This window comes from Vulpes lagopus, chromosome 24, assembly GCF_018345385.1.
Source record: "Vulpes lagopus strain Blue_001 chromosome 24, ASM1834538v1, whole genome shotgun sequence".
Taxonomy (NCBI): Eukaryota; Metazoa; Chordata; class Mammalia; order Carnivora; family Canidae; genus Vulpes; species Vulpes lagopus.
This window is the reverse complement of record NC_054847.1, coordinates 44,210,055-44,233,103: the sequence shown is the minus strand read 5'-3', so window position 1 is coordinate 44,233,103 and position 23,049 is coordinate 44,210,055. Positions and strand designations below refer to the sequence as shown.

At 40.8% G+C, this 23,049-nt stretch overlaps 1 pseudogene; it reads right to left on the bottom strand.

Annotated features, from left to right (window-relative positions):
• Positions 1–2,638: 2,638 nt before the first annotated feature.
• On the bottom strand, positions 2,639–3,151 carry LOC121481814 (annotated as a pseudogene).
• Positions 3,152–23,049: the final 19,898 nt, after the last annotated feature.

Here is a 23,049-nt window from a genome sequence, read left to right as displayed (position 1 = left end):
GTGGGAAGGATTATAGAGGGCCAGGGGAAGGCACTTCCTTTCGGCAGCAAGTGAGGATGTCAGAGAGGCAGGCACTTGAAAATCAATTGCATTGTTCAATCTGTGGGCAAAAGACTTCCTGCATGAACTTGAGATTGATAACTGATGGCAGGAGACAAGCGGGGAGTTGGGGTGGGCAGTCAGTTCTAGCAAGAAGGTTAAGCTTTGGAGAAATGTCTTGAGATGGGAGCGTGATGTGAGGGAGCTAGGTTTCTGAGGGAAGGGGAGAAGTGTGGGTAGTCTCTAGGATAGCATGATTATCATCCAGGGTGCTCCCTGGAAGGACCTGGAAGTGTTCGGTAGACTCCCGGTCCTACCCCTGAGAAACCCAGCCTAGGGCAGAGTCTGGCAGGGAAGAGGTGAAGACACTGTTTTAGCTGCAGCATGTCAAAAACAAATTCAGCTGCAACCAGTATGGAGTTGACAGTACCAGAATGAAGACAGTTGCAACAGGGTCGTGATGTGAGCTGTGGGTATGGACAGAGCAGGGAATCTTGAGTCCCCACCCACGATGTTCCCTTTCCTTGCCGCTGTGATGCTGGTGGTGAGATGACCCTGGTGCAAACAAAGTGAGGTCACAGCCATCTGTCCACCACTTGGTTCTCCCCATCTTTAGCACCTGATGTTACCACAATCCAAGGCAAGATTCACACTGTCTTCCTCTTCTTCCTCTCTCCTTCCTCTCCGGGCTCTGATCCTTCTGAGTCTTTGCTTATTCTTCTCTGAGTCTGTCTCATTATTGATTTTAACCATATTTTGCATTTTCTTGGAACCACCCTGACTTTGAAAGACGACAGGGTAGGGGTTGGGCAGATTGAGAAATGTGAAGGAAAAATTGCTGAATTGGGCAAAAAAGCTAGGACTTGGTGAAATGTGTGAGTTAAAATGACCTGGAAGTTCTTCTGTCAGATGAGTAGCTGGTGGCACCATATTGTCATCAGTGGCTTGGCTTTTTTCTGTTCTCAACTTTATAAGGAGCATCTAGGATTCACCCATAGTTGCAGGGGCTGGTCTATAGGCACAGATGCTGGTGGTTGGCAAGAGTTTTGTCCTTTAGCAGAGAGAAGTTCTCTACAGAACTTTACAGGCAGATGAATGAATTTCTTACCTACATAGACACACAGTGAAATTTCTCGATATTATGGGTGGTAGTGTTTTAGGAAATAAATGGCAAACTAAGGTTTATGTGTTTTGATTTGGAACATGGGTATTTTCCCCCTTTTAGATTTAGGCCTTCATTTCTAAAATGGGTGATGTACCAAACAAAGATTGGCAGGTGCTGGGCTTTGGCATCCTGCCACCGTGTGCTATTTAATTGTTTGAGCAACTTGTTCACAGGAATGCCAGAAGGTCTCCTTTGGCCAAACTACTGAGACTACAGGGAATTTACTGCACTATACTGTCTACTTGTGTGTGTGTTTGAAAGTTTCCAGGTTAGAAAGTTCAAATTTTCCCTTTGTGTCCAGTGGTACTGGAATGTTGGAATGGCTACAAGCCCTTTGGAGATGGGGCTTAGAGGAAGTTGAGTTGGAAACACCTTTAGTTTGGGTGTAGTGGGATATATTTGTGTTCTTTTGTATTTGTGTGTGTGTGTGTGTGTGTGTGTGTGTAGTAGAGTGATATCTATCCCTCTGGGGCAAGGATGGCTTTGAAAAATCCTCCTACTGCCTAGTGTGCTGACTTAACTGGCATCAAGACCCAAAAGTGTTGCTCAGAAATCAGATCATGATATTAATGAGTCTGTCTCATGGCACACAGTACCAGAGGGGTACGAGAGTGAAAGGGAAACAAAGTTTGAAAGGCACTCTGGAAAATCCTTCTTATCATCAGGTGTGTAAAATAACACATTCTTTTTGTAAAATTCAATCCTTTAGATATCTTATCAAAAGTGAAAGTTTTCTCCTAATCAGGAATACAAGAGAATGCAATTATATATGTACTGCATATTTTAAAACCTTTTAAAAATAAGGATTGGGGGCAGCCCTGGTGGCTCAGTGGTTTAGTGCACCTTCGGGCCAGGGTGTGATTCTGGAGTCCCAGGATCGAGTCCCACGTCAGGCTCCTGGCATGGAGCCTGCTTCTCCCTCTGCCTGTGTCCCTGCCTCTCTCTTTCTCTCTCTCTCTCTGTGTGTGTCTCATGAATAAATAAATAAAATCTTTTTTTTTTTAAAAGGATTGTTCAAAATCAAATTTAGAAGGTTTTTTTGTAAAAACAAAACAAAACAAAACAAAACAATGTATTTAATATATTCATCACAAGGGCTCAACCAGAGACTTAATTTAAAAAACAGAAATAAAGGGGATCCCTGGGTGGCTCAGCAGTTTAGCGCTTGCCTTCGGCTCAGGGCATGATCCTGGGTCCTGGGATCGAGTCCTGTATCAGGCTCCCTGCAGGGAGCCTGCTTCTCTCTCTGCCTGTGTCTCTGCCTCTCTCTCTGTGTTTCTCACGAATAAATAAAATCTTAAAAAAAAAAAAAAACAGAAACAAAACAAAAATGACACAACAGCATAAGATACAGAGTCCTAGACAGAAATGAAGGAAAGGATAGACCATCTAAGGAGAAAATAAAAAGACAACATAAGGAGAGAAGCTTTTCAGTCAGGGTTCTTGTCTGACCTGCTTTAAGTAGTTTTCTTGCAGACACTTCTTAGAGACTGTAGGGGTTCCTTCAGAGCTTGGCAGCATGTGTGTGCAAAGGGCTATCAGGTGTTGGGTTCTCCTAGCAGGCTCTGGATGGACAGCAGGATGTTCCTTCAGGATGTCCAGGCAGATGTTACCCTGGGTGCCCACGCTGGGGTGCTAGCAGGGCACAAGGAACTTCACTGTGGGCACGTTGTAAGGGTAGCCATCGGGGAACTCCAGGGAGAGCTTACTATAGCTCAGGTCTTCACGTACTATGCCAGCTGCTCCCTGGATGGTCCCCATCGATTTGAAAAGGTGGTCTGATTTAGGGAAGGCAGAAATTCCTTTGTGGCCAGACTTCATAAAGGTCATCAACCCCTGCCATAGCCTATTGCCCATGGGGCCCCAGGCAGCAACCCCGCTGGGCTTAGCACCTTTGTGGGTGGCGGCCACGCTGGCAGCAGCTGGGTCATGGTTCTGGGAGGCCATCCAGGTGGCGTGGGCAGAGAGACAGCAACTCAGAGAGCTTGGCTGCAACCCAAATTTAGAAGATTCTTGTGTTTGTGGAGCTCAGACTGCTAACAGGATTACAAAGCAGCAAGGAAGCCTGTTTGTGAATATACCAATTTTATGCATTTTATGCATGTAAGCTAAAAATAATTTAAAAATTGAGATCAGTCATGCTAGAAGGAAGAATGACTATTTTTCTATTTTCTCTGTGGAACTTATTGTATAAAATAATAGTAACAAGAAGAGCTGATCAAAAAGCATGCAGCCAAAAAATGTAAGAATAAAAGTATTATAGAGGTGTATCAACATTGAAATAATTTAAAATATGATCTATTGTATTTGCCAGCTTTTAAAAATTGTGATTTGATGTCATCTCTTTTTCCATTTCATTTTTAATTTTTTAAAGATTTCATTTATTTATTCATGAGAGACAAAGAGAGAGGCAGAGACACAGGCAAAGAGAGAAGCAGGCTCCATGCAGGGAACCCGATGAGGGACTTGATCCCAGGACCCCAGGATCATGACCTGAGCCAAAGGCAGACACTCAACCACTGAGCCACCCAGGAGTCCCTCTTTTTCCATTTTAAATGTGTATTTATTTTTATATTTCATTTTAATTTTTATTTCTACTATTCTTCATTTTTATTTTTTATTTTTATTTTTTTTTAATTAATTTTTATTGGTGTTCAATTTACCAACATACAGAAAAACACCCAGTGCTCATCCCGTCAAGTGTCCACCTCAGTGCCCGTCACCCATTCCCCTCCAACACCCGCCCTCCTCCCCTTCCACCACCCTTAGTTCGTTTCCCCGAGTTAGGAGTCTTTATGTTCTGTCTCCCTTCCTGATATTTCCCAACATTTCTTTTCCCTTCCTTTATATTCCCTTTCACTATTATTTATATTCCCCAAATGAATGAGAACATACACTGTTTGTCCTTCTCCGATTGACTTATTTCACTCAGCATAATACCCTCCAGTTCCATCCACGTTGAAGCAAATGGTGGGTATTTGTCGTTTCTAATTGCTGAGTAATATTCCATTGTATACATAGACCACAGCTTCTTTATCCATCATCTTTCGATGGACACCGAGGCTCCTTCCACAGTTTGGCTATTGTGGCCATTGCTGATAGAAACATCGGGGTGCAGGTGTCCCGACGTTTCATTGCATCTGAATCTTTGGGGTAAATCCCCAATAGTGCAATTGCTATTCTTCATTTTTAAGACACATGCACCCCAATTATATAAACTTCCGGTGCTACAGTAGCCACTCCTGCTTAGTTTTCTTCACTGATTCCTCCTTTTCTCTCTCTCTTTCCTCTTTCTAAATGTTGGAAAGCCCCAGGACTCAGTTCTTAAACTCTTCCCTATCTGGCTTCACTCCCCAGGCATACAGGCAGTCAGGGGCTAACCAGAGAAGCACAACCATAATGAAATTGGGATTTATTGTTGGAATAAGACCTTACACAATTGGGAGGAAGGTCTGAAAGGAGGCAGAAGATATTGGAGCAGAGTTCCTAACTAGGAAGCCCTGGGTTGGAGGACAGAGTTGGGGCTTCCAAAGGCACATCTACCTGCTACTGTGGGACTATAGTAGAGAGATGGAGAAGTCTATATTATTATTATTATTATTCTGAGTCTGGCGGTGGGCTTGGGGCTGCTATTGGCCAAGAGGGCCAAGAGTTGGGAAGAGGAGTTGGATGCAGAGTGGGAGAGAAGAGCATGAGCTGGATTCCACCAGTGCTCGTGTCTGTCTCTGTCAGCATCTTTAGAGAGTAGATGGCTCTCTGTCTACACCCTTCAGAGAGTAATGATGGCTGCTTTGCCTCAACCTCCCAATTTCATGCACATATAGTTTTGGTCAGTGCTAACCTGGAACCACACAAGGAAAAAGATTTTGGGATATACTTTAGTTTAGCCAAGTGAACACAGTTCAAAAGCACATGCTAAGTAATCTCACTTTGTCTCATGGCTTTAATTCCACCCATATTCTGATGATTCACAAATTTATAATCCCTGTCTGGCCTTCTCTGGAATACAGATTTATATCTAATTCCCTCCTTAAGTCACTACTTGGATATTTCATAGAATTTTCAAACTTAACATATTTAAAAAGTGAGCTTCTACTCTTCTTCCCTGAGCCCATTCTATTTTTTTTTTTTAAGATTTTATTTATTCATGAGAGACACAGAGAAAGAGAGAGAGAAGCAGGCTCCATGCAGGGAGCCCGACGTGGGACCCAATCAGGGGACCCTAGAATCTTGCCCCGGGCCAAAGGCAGGCGCCTAACCGCTGAGCCACCCAGGGATCCCCCCTGAGCCCATTCTTTCCAGAATCTTCCTCTGAGGTGTAGGTTTCTGGCTAAAAATCTCAGGATTGCCCTTTACTCTTCTCTCTCTCTCCTACCCAACAAGTAATTGATCAGAAAACCCCATTGGCTGTTCTTCAAGAAATATCCATGACTTACTCCTTCTACTGTAGGCTGGAAAATTGCCCCCACCCCCCCAAGAGATTCATACCCTAATCCCTAGAATCTCTGAATATTACCTGAAATGGCTTTTAAAAAGGCAAGGGAGGGGGATCCCTGGGTGGCGCAGCGGTTTAGCGCCTGCCTTTGGCCCAGGGCACGATCTTGGAGACCCGGGATCGAATCCCACGTCGGGCTCCCGGTGCATGGAGCCTGCTTCTCCCTCTGCCTATGTCTCTGCCTCTCTCTCTGTGACTATCATAAATAAATTTAAAAAAAAAAAAAAAAGGCAAGGGCGGGTGTGGTGGATATTGATTAAGGACCTTGAGATGGGGAGATTATCTGGATTATCCAGGTGAGACCTAAAACAATCACGTGTATCCTTAAGGAGGAGGCAGAGGGAGATTTGGGGTCTCCTCAAAGGAAAAGGGGATGTGTGAAAATAGAGCAAAGAGAGACTGGAAGATGCCATCCTTGAAGATTAGAATGATATGGTCACAAGTCAAGAAATGCCAGCAACTACCAGAAGCTCCAGCAAGAAGTGGAGTCTAGAGAATGCACAGCCTTGCTAACACCTAGATTTGGGTTCAGTGATACAGATTTTGGACTTCTGGACTACAGAACTGAGAGAGAATAAATTTATGTTGGTTTAATGTCAAGTTTGTGAGCATTTGTTACAGTACTCACCAAAACTAATACAATTCTTTACCAATTCCTCTCTGGCAACTGTGTTGCAGAGTGCCACCATCTCTTGTCTGGATTATTCCACTAGCCTCCTGTCTAACTGACCTCTCTGCTTCATCATGGCCCCACTCACTATGATCTGGTCTCAGCACAGCAGCTAAAGTGTTTCTTTAAAAATATAATTTAGGGGGTGCCTGGGTAGTTCAGTCTGTTGAGTGTCCAACTCTTGGTTTCAGCTCAGGTTGTGAACTTGGGGTCATGGGATTGAACTCCGAGTCAGGCTCAGTATAGAGTCTGCTTGAGATTCTCTCTCTCTCTCTCTCTCTCTCTCTCTCTCTCCTGCACCTGCCTTTACCCTCCCCCTACTCACCTACTCTCTCTAAAATAAAATCTTTTTTAAAAGATGTTAAAAAAAAATGTGATTCAGATCACGTTACTCATTTTTCAAAACCCTTCAGTTGTTTCCCTCCTCTTACAGAGTACAATATGCAATTCTTATCATCAGCTTACAGAGCTCTAAGTCGGCCCCTTTTTACCTGGCTGACTTTATCTCCTACATTCCACTGCAGTAATATTAGCTTCCTTGATGTTCCTTGAGCATACGAGGTGTGTCCCTGCCCCCCGAGGTGTGTAAGAAGGCTTACTTCTTCGCCTGATAGATCAGACCTTCTCTGACTACTCTTTTAAAAACACCAGCCTTCCAACCTCACTCACTCATATGTCATAATGCTCTTCCCTCCTTACTTCCTCCACAGCCATATTACATTTTGACATATGTATTCTTGCTTAGTTATTTAATTCTCCACACCCCCCCCCCCCATTAGAATGAAAGGTCTGTGAGGGCAGGGATATTGATCAGGGTTTTTTTTTTTTCCACCGCTATATCCCCAGTGCCTAGGTCCATGGCACATAATGGATGCCGAATGGTATTTGTTGAAGGAATAAGTTATCCAAGAATTCTTAGTTAGTTTTTAAAATTAATTCATTTACTTGAGAGAGAAGGAGAGAGAGAGCACAAGGGGCGGGGGGGGGGGGTACAGAGAAAGAGGGAGAAGCTGACTCCCCACTGAGTAGGGAGCCCAATGTTGGACTCTCCCAGGACCCTGAGATCATGACCTGAGTGGAAGGCAGATATATTTTTTAAGATTTTATTTATTTATTCATGAGACACACACACACACACACACACACACACACACACACACACAGAGGCAGAGACACAGGCAGAGAGAGAAGCAGGCTCCATGCAGGGAGCCCAACGTGGGACTCGATCCTGGGTCTCCAGGATCAGGCCCTGGGGTGAAGGCAGCGCTAGACCGCTGAGCCACCCAGGCTGCCCAGAAGGCAGATTCTTAACTGACTGAGCCACCCAAGTACCCCACTAAGTTAGTTTTGTATTATAAACATTTTACTCCGTTGAAAGGTCTTGCACTGAGTTGTGATCAGCAATCACCCAACTCATTCCTTGGCTTCATTATTATTCTCTAGAGATAGTAATGCTTCTGTTTTCCCAAATATCACTCTGGTCAGCAATTGAATCATGTGGTGGATTCAGTTGTAATGTAAGTAATGGGACTATCATGCATCCCAGAAATGAAGGCCTTCTCTCCATTTCTGTTTTCCCCATTCCCCTACTTTAAACTAGGAGGGGCTCAAGTGGGAATTTGGTGTTCCTTGAAAGGGTTTTCCTGATCCAGTAGTTTTTGATCCCGGCTGTGGGTTTAATAACCACCATTCCTCTCATCCATCCGCCTCTTCTAATTCTTCCTCCCCCAGTCACTTCCTGTCACAGCAACCCTTTCAAAATTAAACTCCAATTCTAAAACAAATGAAGCAAAGTCAGGAAAGGGGGGATGAATCACAGCATATGGGAACAGTTTTGTTTGAAAGCATGATCAGCATTCTTTGCAAACAAGCTGTGACCATATGTGGCAGGGTGGGCGTAGGAGTTATAAAATACAAGTGATAAACTGTGGTAAGTGTCTGAGTTATAAAGAGAAAGCTCATTAATGATCGGTTTAATAGTAAGAAGTGATACCTTGGAAGAAGTCTCTCTAAGGAGATAGTGCCTTTTTATAAATCAAAAGATTGCAAAGAGGTAGCCTGTAGTAAGTTAAAATTCTTGCCATGTATTAGCAGAGAAACTCTGGACAACTAGTTAAGACTTGTTTCTTGGCTAAAACCAAGGTCACTTGAATTCAAATTTATTGGTATACCAACAGAAGTTATTTTTATTTTTATTTTTTATTTTTTTTCAGAAGTTATTTTTAGAACCAGATCTATTGCCCCTAGGTGCTCATCCCTAAGGAAGAGAAAAAAAGAGATGTAAAAGATGTGTGTGTGTGTGTGTGTGTGTGTGTGTGTGTGTGTATTTCTCTTATTGATGGATTCATTCAATAAATACTTACTGAGTTCTGACCAAAAGCCAGGCATAGCACTAAAGCCCTGAATAATCAGTGTAGAGCAAAAATCTCGGGTATTACATGGTAAGCAAAAATCATCACAGTCCCTGGCTTCATGAAGCTTCCAGTCCACGAGGACCATAGCCAGTAATCAAATGAAAAATGACAACTATGGTTTGTGTGGTTTGTGCTGCCACAGAGAGCAACAGTATGGATCATAAGAGAAACTCTGATGGGAAGCCTGGCCTGGTCTGGGGAGTCAGGAAAGGCTTTCCTGTGGTGATGATGGACTGGCAGCTGAAAGCTTATTTAAGAGTGGATAAGGGTGCACAGAATTCAAGGCAGAAAGGGTGATATGTGCAATTGCACTTGGCAGGCAGGGTTGCAATTTATTCAAGGAACTGAAAGAAACAATGAAGGGAAACACATTTGGAGCTTAATAGTGAGAAGCCAAGAAACAGAAAAAAAAGAGGGGCAGGACTACTAGCCAGTGCCTTCTGGGTTATGTTAAGGATTTGATCTCTCAAGGAGAAACCACTGGAAGGGGGGGTTTGGGGTAGCTAATCAAGAGCAAATATCCCCCCAAGCTCTTTCTTATACCCTTCCATTTTGGGTCACAGAGAATGTGCTATAGGGAGGTAGAAGTGGTAAAAATTGAATCAGTCTTTCATTTAACAAATGTTATGAGTGATTACTATATAGCATGTACTGTCCTTGGTCCTAGGATAAAAAAGATGAACCAGAAACTTACTGATCTCCCTTCATAAGGCTTATAGTGTAGGATGCAACATGCATGATAAAGACCCATGAATAAATCATTGTAATTTACATAATGCAACAAAACAACAATGTAGGTTGCTCTGAGATCAAATGATAGGGGCCCTAGGCTTGGAACTAACTGGGTAACTCCGGGAAGCTTTCCTCGGAATGTTCTGTTGACTAAGTATTATTGGTAAGATTATTTGGAAAGTTACTGGAAACTTCAATTCACCTTTTATTTTCTATTCCCAATTTCTATTCATTAGGTGACCTTGACTTTTGTGTTTTCACTCTCTGTATATAAATGGTAGGGAGTAGGTAGCAAGGCACGGTGTTTCTGGAAGAAGTGCAAACGCCCATTATTCCGAGTGCCAAGTCTGGGACATACATGGTGGTAAATGAAACAATAAACTATCAGATCATTGGGCAGCTCTGATTTTGTTCTGTCTATATATAATCCACCGGGAGGGTAGTAGTATTGATATTTCTAAATTAACACCCTTTTCCTTACTAAACCAATTACTTCCAACATGTTACAGTTCATCACCTTAAACTGTTTTTTTTTTTTCCAATCAGTTGAAGACAGAAAATCCATAAGCAGTTTATCAGTGTGTGATGCTGTTTGCATTTCAGTTGCTGTTCCCAATTTGGATTTTCATCATTCTTTGTACTCTTAGCCCAATCTCTGCACAAATTAATGTATTTATGTGAAAACAAGCAGCAATTCTCATTTATAAATGTAGTGTGGAAGCCAGCCAGAGCGTACTTACTAGAAACTTTGGGCGTGGTTGATTATTTTAAAGATAAAGCCCAGTATTGTCATTCTTCTAAATTGACCTAGCCCTTTACCGAAACACATCAATTCTGTGCCCACAGTAGAACTGTATGTGGAAATCCACAAAAAACTATTGTAGCATGGTTTGAATTCTATCTGAACCACTTAACAGTATATATCTATTTAATACACTTAATAATTCTCATTTAATTCCATATCAATCATATGACAGTATGTATCATGGACAAGTTACTTAAATTCTCCAAGTTTCCCTTTTTTCTTTAGTAAAGTAGGCGTAATCATATCTGCTTTGCCCTTTTGGTCTAGTTGTGAAATTAAATGGGAAAATATTTGTGGTTTTTCTTTGTAAATTCAGTATTTATGTGGAGAATGCCATTATTACCGTACATAGTGGAATTGCATTACTCACCACAATTCTTCACCCCTCCTGTAACTAAGCCCTTTGACATATGAATTTGCAAGCCCCTTTCTAAAGAGGAAGACTGTATTTCCCTGCCTCTTGACTTCAGTTTGGATACATTATTTGCTTTGGCCCATAGAATATGGTAAAAGTGACAGTGTATAGTTTTGAGCCTAGGTATAAGAAGCTGAATATGTTTCTGCTTGTTTCTGTGTGCTCTGCCAATTGCCATGAGAAGAACATGTCTCTGGTCCCACAAAGAAGTTGAGGGGCATGTGGAGCAGAGCCACTCCAGTCTAGCTGCCCCAGCTATGCTGAGCCTAGACCAGCTGACTCCCAGCTGACTTGCAGATACATGGGTAAGTCCACCCCAGGTCAGCAGAACACCCAGCCAAACTATGTGAATGAAATAAATGTATATTATTATGGAGCACTGAGCTATTGAGGTAGTTTTTAATATAGCATTATTATAGTGGTAAATGACTGACATATCCAACCACCTTCCACCTATCCAGTTAATTAAACATCCATTGGTTCACTAAGACTGTGGTATCTTCTAGGGAAAAAGACAAGATATGTCAGTTTTGACTGGGTTTTTTCCTTCCCTCCCTATGCTTCTCTATGTTTTTCCTTTCTTGGCCCAATTTTCAAAAGTAAACTGTTCAAGGGTTGCAAATATGAAATTCCGTGCATAGCACCCCAAATTATTGGAATAAAAGGCTCAACAGAAATCTAACAAATAACGTTTTAGTGTAAATGTTGACTTCTAACTGATACATAGATAAGGAATTCTGTTGGGATCACATGCTTTCTTGTTTATTGTCTAATTTATAAACTAGACTGATCTACAAGTATATGTAAAAGACAGGAACAGGGCATGGAATTTCACTAAAAACTTTAGTGTGTCACCAAGCCTTAGGAGTCTTTTAGGATAATTCTAAGTCAACAATTCAATATAACACACATATTGAATATATACCACATGTAAAGCATAGTGTAAGGTCCTGGGGAAATAGAAATGAGCAAGACATAGTAGCTCCCTCTTAATGATCTAATAAGGGAAATGAAATACAAACTACTCATGATACTGTAGCTCATTAATTCTGTAACACACTTTTAAAAATACTTTTTCAAAAAAAATAAATAAAAATAAAAAAATAAAAATACTTTTTCACATGTCGAAATCAAGATGGTGTATCATAGTTTATTTAGTTAACAGTGTTTTTTTCATTCTTTGTGGTACATAGGATAATGATTATACTTGATATCCTCTTACAGCTAAGAAAATACAGAAGTAAGTTGCTTTGAGAACAGCATATACACCATATTATCAAAAAGCAAGGAGGGATTTCTTCTCCAAGATAACAAGAGGGAGACTTCATGGAAGAAGAAGCATTTATATAAGATGAATTTCAATAAGAAAAAGTGCTAGAATAAAGGCCACCATAGGTCAATTGGTTCCTAAACTTTCTATCACCAAGGACTACTTTTATTGCCTATCTCATCCTCTGCCCCATGTTGTTTTCAAAATAATTTTGTCATTGTAAATAAATTTGCATTTATCAAGAGATACTTCTCAGTTTGATAGCAAAAGTCATACATTAGTGGTAATCAGAATTTTTTCCTTTTTTTTTTTTTAAAGATTTTATTTATTTATTCATGAGAGATACAGAGAGAGAGAGGCAGAGACACAAGCAGAGGGAGAAGCAGGCTCCATGCAGGGAATCTGACATGGGACTGGATTCCCGGTCTCCAAAATCACACCCTAAGCTGAAGGCAGCACTAAACTACTGAGCCCCCCAGGCTGCCCTCTTTTTCTTTTTTTTTTTTTTAAGATTCTTATTTATTTTTAGAGAGAGAGAGGGAGACATGAAGAAAGTGAGAGCACATGGCAGGGGGGAAGGGGTAGAGAGAGGGAGAAAATATCGAACAGACTGCACAGAGCCTATGTGGGGCTTGATCTCATGACCCTGAGATTGCAACCTGAATTGAAATCGAGTCAAGACACTCAGCCGACTGAGACACCCAGGACTCTGTTAATCAGAATTTCTAATCAGATGAGATAATCAGTATTCTCATACTAAGTTAGGATTTTTGGCCAAAAGCCAAAATTTAATATTTTAGTCTCTGAAGTTCTTATTCCAGGTAACTTTAACACTAGGATTTTTGAAATATTGACAGGAATTCATCCTAGATGGTAATACTACTCTGCATGAAAAATACATCTAAAGAAAATACATAGACATTGGACCCACACATTGTGATCCTTAATATGGTTTGCCTGGTGCTTTGAGTAAAAGAGGAAAGATTAGAGATGAATAGGAATTATGAGTCTCATGCAGAGTCTTAAATGTTATACTTAGGAATGTAGACTTTTATTGTAACTATCACTAAAAAAATCACTAGCTTGGGTATAAAAGAACAAATAGTATGAATTTGATTACAGAAGAAGAAGAAGAAGAACAACTACTACTACTTATGTATATAACCACAAGAAGTAAAACCTGGATAACTAAATTCCCATGAAAAGAATATAGACATGCTGTAGCTGGTATGCTCTCACCTATAGTGCAGTAGCTGCCAACAAGACAAGTGTAGGAGGAATGTGTAAGCTTCATCATCAATTTTATATTATTGTTGTGAGGATTCCAAGCAAAGAATTATATAATAGTAAGAGCTTAAATTCTGGAGTTTGACCACCTAGGTGCATGTTCTGACTCTACTGCATTCTAGTTCTATGACTTTCAGAAAGTTATTGAAGATCTTTGACCTCTGATTTTCTTTTTTATAAATGGAGAAAATGGTATTATCAATATTAGCAGATATTTGTAAGAATGACATAATTTTTATAAGTTGTCTGGTGCAGAGTTAGCAGGACTCAACACTTAATTAGTTTCTTTCAGAACTTGGTTAGAAATCCAAATGTCAAAATGATGTGGGAAGCAAAGGCAAGAAAAAGATTAAATTTCCCTTACCCCCCCCCCCAAAAAAAATGTATGTCCTTACTTCCCACAGCCCACAGACAAGTCCTGGAAACAGGCAGAGTGACATTCCTCTAGGAACTCAGCTGCCTCCATGTTAATACTTTGTTAAGAGCAAAAGGCAATCTTAACCTGACCTGCCAGGATCCTATAAGTCTACTTTAACATAAAAATTCCTTTGGAAACTTTTTATCTCTACCCGAAGATATATATGTTGGCAATCATCCCCCAAGCATATAACGCACAGATACACATCTGAAGGGTCTCATGACTAAGGTTTTATTAGGCAGTAATAAATGATATTTTCCTAACAATAGCTAGGACCCCCAAGGTCCTGAAAACCTTGCTTTCAAATTTCCTTAGAGACTTGTGCTATCCCTAACCTGCCCTCCCAATTTGAAAGTATATAATGGGCCACTCTTCATGATCCTAATGCAGCTCTTCTGGCCCACAGGTCCTATCCCCATGCTTTAATAAAACCACCTTTTTTTGCACCAGAGACGTCTCAAGAATTCTTTCTTGGCTGTCGGCTCCAAACCCCAACATCTTTCCTAATATCAAAAAGACTGTATGGTGGTGTAGAACAATAGATTCAGTATTCTCTCTTCTCATCATGTCCTAAGATGCCAAACTGGCTGGTAATCAAAACCCTAAGGAGAAAACATATGCTCCAGACACCAGCGTTGTCTTGGCAATGCTCTGCGTTTAACTTGACAGTAAATAGGAGGTGACAGCTGAATCTGGTGTGGAGATTCCAGGAGGGTGGTTTTCCTGGAGGACTTTAAGTAGAAACTCATCTATTGCAAATAAATTATCATTTTTGTAAATACATGAGAGACGGGATAGAGGGTCTTGCAGACAGACCTGGAATTCCTAGACAGGGCTGAAAATAAAAAGTGGGAAATACTGTTGTCCTGTTGATGAGACCATGGCTGCCATCACCACTTCTATTCCACAAGTTTCTTTAGCAATTCCTTTTAATCAGCCATATCTGAAATGAGCACTGCAGAAGATTTTTCCCGTGAATGTGCTTAAATATATGCTGAACAGTAATAATTAAACCTTAGCTTTCTCGTGTATTTTTGGAATGCTCAAAGTGCTTTCGCCTTTACAATTTCATGTTTTCCAAATGATCTTTTAAGGAAAGTGGGGCATTATTATCCCCTTTTCCATATGCGGAATCTAAAATGGCAAGTGGCACAGGAAATCCATGTAATGGTCATGGTTAGTAAATGGAAAAGACCCCTACCTTTTGACTTATATTTGAGTTTACTATGACAAGGACATATCTTTATATGAAGATTTCTAACTCTTTTCTCAGTGGACAGTAATAGTCATGATCCATCCCCTTTTTGGAGAATTCTTTCTCCCATATTAATTATTTTTTCTTATTCAACAGTTATACATATATATATATACATATATATAAAAGATTTCATTTATTTATTCATGAGACACACACACACACAGGTAGAGACACAGGCAAAGGGAGAAGTAGGCTCCATGCAGGGTGCCTAATGTGGGACTCAATCCAGGGTCTCCAGGACCACGACTGGGCCGAAGGCAGCACTAAACTGCTGAGCCACCCGGGCTGCCCATTCAACAGTTTTATAGCAGGTCTGGCTGCTTCTAGGGTCACAAGAGACTAACATTTGCTATTTTTCATCCTGCATAGTTTTGGGAGGATGTTATGGAAAATTGGCAGCAATAGCACTTCCTTCATCCGGTTTGATCCCAGGCTTTCGGAAGATTGGAGACTTGAACTTCTCATCTGTGTGAGTGAGATGAGGGTTGAATCATTGAACATTTGGTCAGAATTAGGTTTCATTTTTTTTTCACACCTTAAGTCTGTTCATCTTCTGATCTTTACTGACTAGGACATCAGCTATAACACAATTAACTCCCTTCCTTTTACTTTCTGGGGGCTGTCAGAGTAAAATCCACTGTCCTTCACAAGGAACAAAACTCTCTTCTCTGCCTCAGAGAGTGTCACATTCCTTCCATGTTACTCAGCATTTTAAAGTCACTTTGAGGCATAGAACATCCCTATTCCATTTTTTTCCTTCTTATTTTAAACAGGAAATCACCTCTGAGAAAGCCTTGGGTGTAGAAAAACAATGGAATGAAATCCTACCTAAGACATCTCATGAGAGTTACAATAGCTTTTTGCAAAAACCCCAGTGTTCTCATCCTTTTATTAGTAATTCTATTCAGATAGTAGCAGTGTTTTATTAGCAATCGTATCAATGATTGGTTAAATCACCCCTCTAATGTTTCAAAAGGACTCTGATTATCTCCATGACAAGCCATCCCCGAATGTAGTGGCTTATAACAAGAATCATTCATTTGCTTATGATTTTGCAATTTGGGCAGGCAAAAGAAGTCATTTGGGTGGTTCTAGTCATCTCTCTTGGAGTCTCTCATGCAGCTGTGGTGGTCTGGAGGCTGGAATGAGGCAGGAATGTTCAAGATGGTTTCTGTACTAAGTTGAAAAGTATCTCCCGAAATTTCAGGTTTTCCCAGAACCTTAGAATGTGATGTTATCTGGAACTGGAGGGTATTATGCTGAGTGCAGTAAGTCAATCGGAGAAGGACAAACAGTGTATGTTCTCATTCATTTGGGGAATATAAATAATAGTGAAAGGGAATATAAGGGAAGGGAGAAGAAATGTGTGGGAAATATCAGAAAGGGAGACAGAACATAAAGACTCCTAACTCTGGGAAACGAACTAGGGTGGTGGAAGGGGAGGAGGGCGGGGGGTGGGGGTGAATGGGTGACGGGCACTGAGGGGGGCACTTGATGGGATGAGCACTGGGTGTTATTCTGTATGTTGGTAAATTGAACACCAATAAAAAATAAATTTATTATAAAATTAAAAACAAAAAAGGAAAAGGGTCTCTGAAGATGTAATTAGCTAAGATGAGATAATGCTGGAGTAGAATGGGCCCTAACTCAATATGACCATTGTCCTTTTAAGAAGAGACGAGGAAGAGTGCCATGTAACAGGGGACAGATATTAGAGTGATCCTATTGTAAGCCAAGGAACACCCAAGATTGCTAGCAACGATCAGAAGCTGGAAGAAGCAAGGAACACATTCTCCCTCAGAACCTCCAGAAGGAACCAACCCTGCTGACACACCTTGGTTTTGGACTTGTGGCCTCCAGAATGGTGGGTGAATCAATTTTCTATTGTTTATAGCAACCCTAGGAAACAAAGATTTACTTGCTTTAGCTGGGATGACTGGACCAGCTGGGGACTGACCATCCCACCCCCACCGCAAACTCCTAACCCCCTCCCATCTCTTTTGGTCTCTCCCTCCATGTGGTCTCTCCACCACAGTAGCTGGACCTCTGTATGCAGAGGCTCCATGTTGCAAAAGAATAAAAGTAGAAGCTATCAGACATCTTCTGGATTAGGCCCAGAGCTATCACTAGCTTATTTCTGCCATGTTTTGTTGGTTAAAGCAAATTGCAGAGCCCTCTCAGATTCAGGAGGAGGAGACAGACTCACCTGTTGATGGAGGAGTGCTAGACATACACAAGGATGAAGGGAATTGTTAATGTCCGTCTTTGGAGTCAGTCTACAAGGACTGTAGCTACCTGAGTTTGAATGAGCATTTTATTCCCTGATAGACCTCTTAGCACAAGTTGTTATCTAGGCTTAACAAGACTTCTTACACTGATGATCTGTTGAACTTTTAAGTCATGGCTTTGAATGTCAGCCAGCCTATGCCTCTGTGTTGGTCTTTCCCAGCTGGGCAAGCAGAGGTCCAGGGGTCGGGCAGCCCATGTTGAGGCTCTAGGATCGAAGACTAAGCATGGAAGTGGGTTTTGCCCATGGGAAAAGTACTGTGGTATTTTGCCTGTGTCAAAAACGATTGTTTCTATGAGGTCAGATCTGACCACAGTCCATACCACACTCCAAACTAGAGTTTATAGGATGACAGAGCCTTTCTGTGAAAGATTGTAAATATTGACACAATCAAGACAATGCATATGACCAGGTGAAATGAGAAGAAGCGGCTGTAAGAATAAAAATCAATAGCTGAAACTTGAGAATTTTAGAGCACACAGGTATTGAATTTGAGTTGGTTTGATTCTAAATCTATGCACTTCCACTATAAACTGCACAGTATTTTGTGAAGTACTGAAATGTCTGTGGAAGAACTTAAAAGATGGATAAACAAAGAAGCTATAGCTTCTAGTTCTTAAATGGAATAAGGGACGCCTGGGTGGCTCAGTGGTTGAGCGTCTGCCTTTGGCTCAGGGCGTGGTCCCGGAGTCCCGGGATCGAGTTCCACCTCAGGCTTCCTGCTTCTTCCTCTGCCTATATCTCTGCCTCTCTCTCTGTGTCTCTCATGAATAAATAAATAAAATCCTAAGAAAAAAAAAAAAGAAATGGAATGGAATGATATTGTAGGGTAGTGTAGCAGATGTCTCTTTGTCAGGCCAATATATTTTTTTTCCTTAAAAATATATTATGAATATCTGACACATACAAAAGAATATATGTATTCTACATGTAAATAATGTATGTAAAGAATATATATATTCTATATGTAAATAATAATATAGGGGCACCTGGTGGCTCAGTCTGTTGAGCATCTGATCCTTGGTTTCACTTCAATTATGATCTAATGGTTGTAAGATCCAGCCCGTGTTGGGCAGGCTCCATGCTCAGTGCAGAGTCTGCTTGGGATTCTCTCTCCCTCTCCCCCTCCTGCTCTTTCTCTCACTCTTTCTTTCAAAAATAAATAAGTAAAACTCTAATAATAATAATAATATAAACTGTAGGGCAGCCTGGGTGGCTCTGCGGTTTAGCACCGCCTTCAGCCCAGGGCCTGATCCTGGAGACCCCGGATCAAGTCTCACATCAGGCTCCCTGCGTGGAGCCTACTTCTCCCTCTGCCTGTGTCTCTACATCTCTCTCTCTCTCTCTCTCTCTGTCTGTCTCTCATGAATAAATAAATAAAATCTTTAAAATAATAATTATTATTATATAAACTGTGAAACTGTATCTATCTTAAGAAGTGGAACATTGGCAATTTCATTGCATCAGGCTTCTTCCCATTCTCCATCTAGAAGATCTCCATCCACCTGGCTGGCTCCGTTAGAGGGGCCTGCAACTCAATCTCAGGGTCATGAGTTTGAGCCCCATGTTGAGTGTAGAGATTACTTAAATAAATAAAACTTAAAAAGAAAATAGAAGACCTCTATCGGATCTTTAGCCACAATTCTGAATGTTGTATTTATTGTTGTCTTGGTTGTTAGGCAAACTAGATCTTCAGGTTTGAATTAAAAGGGGGGAATCTAGCTTGGCTCCTAGTTAAGTCCAAAACAGTTTTCTGATTATTAGCATATTAACTCATCGGCTTTTTGCATATCCTATAAAAGTGTGGCAGCAACACCTACATGATGAGCAGCCTCTAGAAGCAGCAGTGATTTCATGAGGACTGCTGGGTTGGTGAAAATGCCTCACAGTTAACTAGATGTAGTAGCTCCCTTCTTCTGGTCTTACACAGGCACTGTGAGCCCAGGACACTTTCAAAGACCTTCCTTCTCATTCTGCTATTAAATTGCATCTCTTTATCATCTTCTCCTTGGGTGTCTGGTTCAGCTACACTCCAGCTCAAATCTGTAGCTTCTAGAAGACTCGGGAATCTAGAGAGTTTCAGGCCAGAAAATGTGGCAGCCGTGGGGCTGTATCAGCAGAAGTGTGTGAAGTAATTTGCATAATCTGTTTTCCAAGAAAATCACAGAAGCATGGAAAAGTTTTTTCAGGAATATGCAAAATCTCAAAGGTAGAGAGTCCACCTGGGACATATTTGCTGTTGAGTTACTTCAGGGCCGTATAAATTATGCAAATTCTGTTATGATCACTTTCATTGCAGACAAATACATTTTTTTCCACTTGGAGAGTTTTTAATTTCATTTCCCTTTTATAAAAGTAAAATGATATGCACATGGGTTTTTTGTTGTGGTTGTGCAGAAGATTTAATAATAAAGTGTGCTATTACCTCCTCTCCCATCCCCAGCACAATTTCCTAGAGTCAACCACTTTCAATAATTTTCAATTCTAGTTCTTCTGGTGGCCGCCTGAATATCCTTAAAATATGCGACTTCTTGACTTATCAGAAACACTGTTTATTCATTCATCCCTACTGAATTTTAATATTCATTTTTTCTAATGGCTGCAACTGCACACTCTTTGGACTGATAATTTACTACTCTCCCACACTGAGGGACATGCCTGTTCCTCAAACATACCAGGTTTAGGGGTGCCTGGATGGTACCGGCAATTAAGCATCTGACTTTTTTTTTTAAGATTTTATTTATTTGTTAATGAGATACAGAGACACACAGAGAGAGAGAGAGAGAGGCAAAGGCAGAGGGAGAAGCAGGCTCCATGCAGGGAGCCCGACATGGGACTTGATCCCAGGTCTCCAGGATCACGCCCTGGGCTGAAGGCAGCGCTAAACCGCTGAGCACCCCGGGCTGCCCAAGCATCTGACTCTTGATTTCAGCTCAGGTTGTGCTCTCAGGGTCTTGGGATCGAGCCCCACATCAGGCTCCCTGCTCAGTGAAGAAACTGCTTCTCTCTCTCCCTCTGCCGCCTCCCCCAAAGCATGTACTCTCTTTCTCTCTGTGTCTCAAATAAACAAAATCTTTTATAAAAAAAAAAAAAGTATGGGTTTTTGCCTGAAACTTCTGCCTCAGTTTCCTTGTCCTTGCTGTTCCCACCTCCTGGAATGCATTTCCCCCAGATATGCCCACACCCACCCCCTCTAGTCTTTACTTAATAGTCATTTCAAGAAGACAGAGCTGGGATTAAAATTCAGACACTTAGCTCCAGAGCCCCCACTCCTAATGTACAGTACATCCTCAGGTCAAAGTTGATAATGCTGCATTTTGTTCAATACTTATATTAAAATCTTCCATGAGTGGTTTGAAAATAATCTGTTTTTACACTGGATATTAGGATTATTGTCCTTTTTTTGCAGGTCCCAAGTCATGATTTTTTGCCAATCAGAGGAGAATGTTCTTTCCTTTGTGCCCAACTTTACTTCTCATTATGATCCTAGAGATCAGTGAGTCTGTAGCCAGCCAGAACTGGTCTTTCCTTCTCTGAAATGTCCCGTGCTGGTCCCTTTCCTATTCTCTTTGCTGTTATGGATTTATTCCTTTACTACCATTTGGTTGGTATCTCAAGTGTACTGGGAAGCACAGTAGAATGGAACAGAACAAGGGAGGAAAAGCAAATACCAGTGTTCAGTGACGCATCTTGAACTGGAAGCTCCCAACAAATAGAATTCTTGCATTTTTATTTTAAAATGAGAATCTGGAATAAAAAAAGGACTAGCATTTACTGAATGGTTTACCACGTGCCAGACACTAAAATAAGTACTTCTTTCGTATCGGCTGATCATGACCATCTGAAAGGCTAAAGGGTCTCATGATGGAACAAGAAGAGGATTTTAGACACTTGAAACCTTTTCTTCATATCACTCATGTAACATTTGGGACCTTCCTGCTTTCTCGCAGGGGTGATTCAAATCAGAAGACCTAGGAGAAATATATAGTCTGGGGACATTTAGGCATATGGACTCTTTGAGGAGAAATCTTGGCTTTTGCTTACAGCCTGATGGATTATCCATCAGCTCGTGGGCAAGCAGCAGCTTTGCGCCTCTCAGTGTTGTAACCCTAGACTGAAGCCATATGGCCTTGTGTTTACTTCATGAGGGGATATTTAGCTTTTATTTTTGAGGGGTGGAAAAAGTAAATGATGGTAGAGTATGTTTTAAAAGTGATGAAAAGTGGTAGGATACAACCATATACTTCCAAACCCCAATATTTTCCAAAATAATTTTATAAAATGATTAATTTATACATCTCTAAAAGAAGCCTGAGGGTTGGTAATGATGTACACACAGTTTAGAGTTCATTGAATTAGACTACTGTTAAAATTTATGTAAAATAGAGTAAAAAAGACTTGTAAACTCTAAAAATAAAGCCAGGCTCTGTCATTCCTAACAATATTCTGAAAACTCCTATTTGTAGCTTTTTTTTTTTTTTTAAGATTTTATCCATTCATTCATGAGAGACATGCAGAGAGAGAGAGAGAGGCAGAGACACAGGCAGAGGGAGAAGCAGGCTCCATGCGGGGAGCCCGATGTGGGACTCCATCCCGGGTCTCCAGGATCATGCCCTGGGCGGAAGGCAGGCACTGAACTGCTGAGCCACCCAGGGATCCCCCTAAATGTAGCTTTGATGAAATTTGGGTGCATAGGAAAATATTTCCCAAACTGCTGGACTTTTTTTTTTCAATTTTTATTTACTTGTTTCTGTATTCAAGTGTATTTAACATATGGTGTATTATTAGTTTCAGGTGTACAACTTGATGATTCAACAATTCTATACATTTTTCAGTGCTCTGAGATGTGTACTCTCAATCCCCTTTATCTATTTCACCCATCCCCCCACCCAACACCCCTCTGGCAACCACCAGTTTGTTCTCTGTATTTAAGAGTCTGGGTTTTTGTTTATCTCTTTTTTTATTTGTTCATTTGTTTCTTAAATTCTACATATGAGTGAACTCATATGGTATTTGTCTTACCCTAACTTATTTCACTTAGCATTATACCCTCTAGATTAATTCATGCTGTTGTAAATGGCAAGACTTCACTCTTTTTTATGGCTAATTAATATTCTATTGTATGTATGTATCATATCTTCTTTATCCAATCATCTAATGATGGACACTTGAGTTACTTCCATATCTTGGTTATATTGTAAATAATGCTGCGATAAACATAGGGGTTCATATATCTTTTTGAATTAGTGTTTTCATTTCCTTTGGGTAAGTACCCAGCAGTGGAATTACTGGATCATATAGTAGTTCTATTTTTAATCTTTTGAGGAGCCTCCATACTACCAGACTGCCTGACTCCTTTTTTCCATTAGGACAAGTTAGGATGGGTAAGGTCTTGCCTAAGACCCAGCTGGAACTGTAGGAATAGAAGCTGATAGATTTCAAAAACCCTCTGGGCAGCTGCAGAATTATATTTTGTGGCAAACACATTAAAATAACTTCCAATCCATGTGTTATGGGGAAAATGAATCACTTCTGTGCTGTCTTCAGAAATTCAAATTAAGTCATTTTTCAAAGGGAGAAGTTGCAGAAATGCTAAGGTTGACTACCTCCCGATAAGCTCTATTCCCAAGCAGACAAGTATATTGGAATTACTTTAGGAAGGTTGTCAGCTTTTCCTTGTTTGGGTCTAAATGAACTCCTAATATAAAAATGTTCCTGAATTAGACCTTGGCGGTCCTCTGCTTACAGATGGATTGAGTTCCCCAAATTGGATTCTAACCCAGTTGTTAGGAAA